The sequence below is a fragment of the Herpailurus yagouaroundi genome, unplaced genomic scaffold, assembly GCF_014898765.1.
Source record: "Herpailurus yagouaroundi ecotype Mexico unplaced genomic scaffold, PumYag 161, whole genome shotgun sequence".
Taxonomy (NCBI): Eukaryota; Metazoa; Chordata; class Mammalia; order Carnivora; family Felidae; genus Herpailurus; species Herpailurus yagouaroundi.
Window position 1 is genome coordinate 6,849,805 of NW_024412402.1, and position 6,000 is coordinate 6,855,804.

The following is a 6,000-nucleotide window of genomic DNA, read 5'->3' on the forward strand; positions in this document are numbered from 1 at the left end:
AAAGGGATTGAAAGATGGGCAAAAAGACTTGCCGTGGTCTATATTGAGGTGAGGTTGTGGGATGGGTTAATGATCAGAACATCAAAGCAAGGGCTTTGTCCATGTGTTTTATTCTGTTCTTGATCTTGTACAGTCTTTCCAGGTGATTCTCAGAATGCTGTGAATTCTTTTGTTATTTGAAACTTTGTTTTTCCAGTTTTGACATTCTGAAATTGTTTTTGTGTGACCTTTAGCTACAAAGTCTTTGATGTTCAGACACTGACTTTCTGCAGACGGGTGGGGACAGGTACGAGTTTTAAAGTTATTTGAGTTTCAGACAAAGCCTCAAAAGTTAAAAAAATAATTTCACTCGAAGTAAGTCCCAAATCTAGTTTAAGTTTGAAGAATATAGGTAAGTGTTTCCTGTGTTTAACACTAGTTTTTGAGAAAAGTGTGACAACTACTTTTAAATACTGAGCTTCTGAAAGACCCTTGGATATGCAGTGTTACAGATCATTGATAAAAATAGTTCTAAAATTAGGTGGGAGAATGGTCCATGCTTTGGGAGGGGTTTTCTTCTCTGGAAATACACAGCTTCCACTACCTAAATGTGATAGCATACCTCCATAGTTCTAGAGAATTAAATTAGCTCTTATTTAGTTGATAGTGAGAAAATGACAATTTTATGAATAAAAATTTTTTACGTGTTTCAATACATGTGTTGAAGATTCCGATTGTGCTGTTTGTTTCCTTATGAGGTATACTTGCACACAAAGTGTTAGGCTACAGAGTCAGGTATACAACACAGTGACTTCACAACACATTACTTGGTGCTCACTCTAAGTACAGCCACCCTCCGCCCCCACATAATGTCATTACAGTACTTTTCACTATATTCCCTATGCTGTACTTTTCATCCTCCTGCCTTATTTACTATATAACTGGAAGTTTGTACCTCCTAATCCCCTTTATCTGTTTTGCCCATTCTCCTACCCAACTCCCCCCTGACAGCCGTCTGTTTGTTCTCTGTATTTGTCTTAGATTCCACATATAAGTGAAATCATATGGTGTTTGTTTTTCTCTAACCTGTTTCACTCAGCCTAACACACTCTAATTCCATCCATGTTGTTGCAAATGGCAAGATCTCTTTTTTTATGGCTAAGTAATATTCCGTTGTGGATGTATATACCACATCTTCTTTATCCACACATCTATCAGTGGACACGTGGGCTGCTTCCATATCTTGGCTATTGCAAACAGTGCTGCAGTAAACATAAGGGTGCATATATCTTTTAAAATGAGTGTTTTCTTTTTTTAGGGGGGGGATGTTTTCTTTGGGATCCGGTAGAATTACTGGATCATGTATTATTTTTCCTTTTAATTTTTTGAGGAACCTCTGTACTGTTTTCCACGGTGGTTGTACCAATTTGCATTCTCACCAACCCTGCGCAACTGTTCCCTTTTCTCTACATTCTCACCAACACTTGTTATTTCTTGTCTTTTGTTTGCTAGCCATTCTGACAGGTGTAAGGTGATGTCTCTATGATTTTGGTTCGCGTTTCCCTGATGATTAGTGATGTTGATCATCTTTTCGTCTGTCTCTTGGCCATCTGTATGTCTTCTTTGGAAACATGTATGTTGAGGTGCTCTGTTCATGTTTTAATTGGATTGTTTCTTTTTTTGGTGTTGAGTTGTGTAAATTCTTGATATATTTTGGATATTAACCCATTAGTGGATATATCATTTGCAAATATCTTCTCCCATTCAGTAGTTTGCCTTTTTGTTTTATTGTTGGTTTCCTTTGCTGTGCAAAAGCTTTTTATTTTGGTGTAGTCCTAATATTTTTTATTTTATTTCGCTTGGCTGAGGAGACAGATCCATAAATATGGTGCTACCTTGTTTTCTTTTAGTTGTATGGTTTCAGGTCTCCCATTTAGGTCTTTAACTCCTTTTAAGTGTTTTGTGAATTATGGAAGAAAGTGCTCAACTTTCATTCTTTTGCGTGTAAACTGTCCCAGTTTTGCCAATACCAGTTTTTGAAAGGACTGTCTTTTCCCTCTTGTATCTCTTTGCTGTTTATGACCCTAGGATTGTGGGTTTATTTCTACGTTCTGTCCTGTTCTGTTCATCTGTTGGTGGTGGTGGTTTTTTTTTGTGTGTGTGTGTGTGCAGTACTAAACTATTTTGATTATTGTAACTTCGCAGTATATCTTTAAATCTGGGATTGCGCTTCCTTCAGCTTTCTTCTCTTTCAAGATGGCTCTGGCTGTTCAAGATCTTTTGTGGTTTCATACAAATTTTGGGATTATTCTAGTTCTGTGAAAAATGGTATTGGTATTTTGATAGGGATTTCACTGAATCTGTAGATTGCTTTGGGTAATGTGGACATTTTAATGATATTTGTTTCAATCCATGAGCATGGTATATCTTCCCATTTATTCGTTGTCTTCAATTCCTTACATCCATGTCTTGGCGTTTTCAGAGTACAAGTCTTTGACCTTCTTGGTTAAATTTACTCCTACGGTGTGTGTGTGTGTGTGTGTGTGTGTGTGTGTGCGCGCAATTGTAAATGGGATCGTTTTCTTAATTTCTCTTTCTGTTAGTTCGTTACTGGTATATAGAAATGCAAGAGATTTCTGTATATTAATTTTGTATCTGGCAACTTTACTGAATTTGTTTTGATAGGGTTTTGTTGTTGTTGTTGTTGTTGTTGGGGTCTTTAGGGTTTTCTGTGTGTAATCATGCCATCTGCCCTCAGTGACAATTTTACTTCTTCACTACCAGTTTGGATGCCTTTTATTTTTTCTTGTCTAATTGCTGCAGCTAGGTGTTATAGTACAGTGTTGAATGAAAGTGGGGAGAGCGGACATCCTTGTCTTGTTCCTGATCTTAGAGGAAAAACTTTTAGTTTTTCACCATTGAGTATGATATTAGATGTGGATTTTTCATATGTGGTGTTTGTTGAGTTATATTTTCTCTAAGCCCACTTTGTTGAGAGTTGTTTTTTTTTTTTTTAATCATGAACAGATGTTATATTTTGTCAAAAGCTTTTTCTGCATCTGTTGAAATGGTCATGTGGTTTCTATCCTTCTTGTTAATATGATGTATTACATGGATTTGCAAAATTGAAACCACTCTTACATCCTGGAATAAATCCAGGTTGGTTGTGGTGAATGACCCCTTTAATACATTGTTGAATGTGGTTTGCTGATAACTTGTTGAAGATTTTTGTATCCATGTTCATCGGGGATATTGGCCCACAGTTTTCTTTTTTTTTTTTTTTTTTTGTCTGGTTTTGGTTATTAGAGTAGTGCTGGCCTCACGAGGATGAATTGCCAAGTTTTTATTCCTCTTCTATTTTTTGGAATAGTTTGAGAAGAATAGGTATTAACTCTTCTTTAGATGTTTTTAGAACTCACCTGTGAAACCATATAGACCTGTACTGTTGTTTGTTGGGAGTTATTGATCACCAATTCCATCTTGTTACTAGCAGTCAGTCTGTGCAGATTTTCTATATCCCTTCTTGATTCACTTCTGGAAGAGTATATATTTCTAGAAATTGATTTGTCCAATTTGTTGATATTTAATTTTTTTTTTTTATAAATTTTTTTTTTCAACGTTTTTATTTATTTTTGGGACAGAGAGAGACAGAGCATGAACGGGGGAGGGGCAGAGAGAGAGGGAGACACAGAATCGGAAACAGGCTCCAGGCTCCGAGCCATCAGCCCAGAGCCTGACGCGGGGCTCGAACTCATGGACCGCGAGATCGTGACCTGGCTGAAGCTGGACGCTTAACCGACTGTGCCACCCAGGCGCCCCGATATTTAATTTTTTGTAGTACTCTCTTAGAATTCTTTGTGATTCTGTATTTGTATCCACATTTTTTTTTTCTTCCTTCCTTTCTGATTTTGAATCCTCTCCTTTTCTTGATGGGACTGGCTACAGGTTTATCCAATTTGTTTCTCTTTTCAAAAAACTAGCTCATGGCTTCACTGATTTTTTTCTAATTTTATTGTCTTTATTTCATTTGTTTCTGCTCTAATCCATATTATTTCTTTCCTTCTATTGGTTTTATTTCCCCTTTTTCTGGTCCCTAGGTGTGAGGTTAGCTTGTTATTTGAACTTTTTCTTGTTGCTTGAGGTAGGCTTGTATCACGATATATATGCCTCTTAGAACTGCTCTCACTGTCCCAAAGATTTTGAACCATTGTGTTTCTATTTTATTTGTCTTCATGTATTTTTTCATTTTTTTTTTTAAATTGCTTCGTACCCATTGGTTGTTTAGTATCTTGTTGTTTAACCTCCACGTCTCTGTTTTTTTCTAGTTTTTTTCTTTGTAATTGATTTCTAATTTCATACTATTTTGGTTGGGAAAGATGCTTGATGTGATTTCAATCTTAAATTTATTGAGACTTGTTTTGTGGTCTACCATATGATAAGCCCTGGAGAATGTTTCATGTGGCCTTGAAAGGAGTGTGTATTCTATTTTGATTGGAATGTTCTCTATGTAGCTCTTCTAAGTCCATCTAGTCCGATAAGTTATTCAAAGCCACTGTTGTCTTGTTGATTTTCTGCCTGGATGATCTATACACTGATACAAGTGGGATGTTAAAATTCCATCTTATAGTTGTTTTACTGTCAGTTTCTCCCTTTATGTCTGTTAATTTTTGCTTTATATATTTAGGTGCTTCTGTGTTGGGTGCATAGATATTTATAATTGTTAATTTCTCTTGTTAGATTGACCTTTTTATCACTATGTTCTGCCCTTCTTTCTTTGTATCTTGTTACAGTCTATTTTGTCTGATGTAAGTATTGCTACCTAGCCCCCCCCCCCCCCCGCCCCCTTCTATTTGCACGGGATATCTTTTCCCATCCATTCACTTTCAGAGTCTATGTGTCTGTAGGACTTCAATGAGTCTTTTTTGTGCAGCATATAAATGGGTTATTTTAAAAATCCATTCAGTTATTCTGTGTCTTTTGATTGTAGCATTAAGTCCATTTACATTTAAAGTAATTATTGATAGTTATGAACTTATTGTCATTTTGTTAATTGTTTTTTGGTTGTTTTTGTAGTTCTTCTCTGTTCCTTTCTTCTTTTACTCTCTTCGTTTGTTGCTTGATGCCTGTCTTTAGTGTTGTGCTTGGATTTGTTTGAATGTATTTTTGCATATCTATTTATAGGTTTTTGTTTTGTGGTTACAACTGGATTCATATATGACGTCCCATATTAGTTTCATGGTTGCTTAAGTTCAAACACATTGTAAAAACACTGAATTTATACTCCCCCCTCCAAGTTTTTTGTGTATGATGTTATATTTTATATATCTTTATTTTGTGTATTTATTTTGATTGATTTTTGTATATATAATTGCTTTTCCTACTTTTGTTTTTTAACCTCCACACTGGCTTTGTTTTGTTAGTGGTTAAGATACTCTCTTTACTACATGTTTGCCATTACCCGTGAAATTTTTTTCTTCATAATTTCTTATACTTATGTCCTCTCATGCCCCCCCCCCCTTTTTTTTTTCTCATTTAAAAAATTCCCTTTGACTTTACTTGTAAAGCTGGTTTAGTGGTGATGAACTCCTTTAGGTTTTGTCTGGGAAACTCTTGATTTCTCTCTCATTTCTGCATGATAATCTTGCCATATTGAGTATTCTTGGTTGTAGGTTTTTTATTTCTCTCAGCACTTCAAATATTTCATGCCACTCCCACTTGGCCTGCAAAGTTTTTGCTGTAAGATTAGCTGATAAACTTAGGGGAATTCCCTTGTATGTAGCTGTTTTGCTCCTTTTGCTGCTCTTAAGGTTCTCTGTTTTTTGATTTTTACCATTTTATTTATTAGGTATCTTACTGCAGACCTCCTCAGCTTCATCTTGTTGGGGATCTCTGTGCTTCCTGGGTTTGGATGTCTGTTTCTTTCCGCAGAATAGGAAAGTTTTAAGCTATTATCTCTTCAAATAAGTTGTCTGCCCCCTTCTCTCTCCTCTTTCTGGGATCCCTATCATGTGAATATTAGTA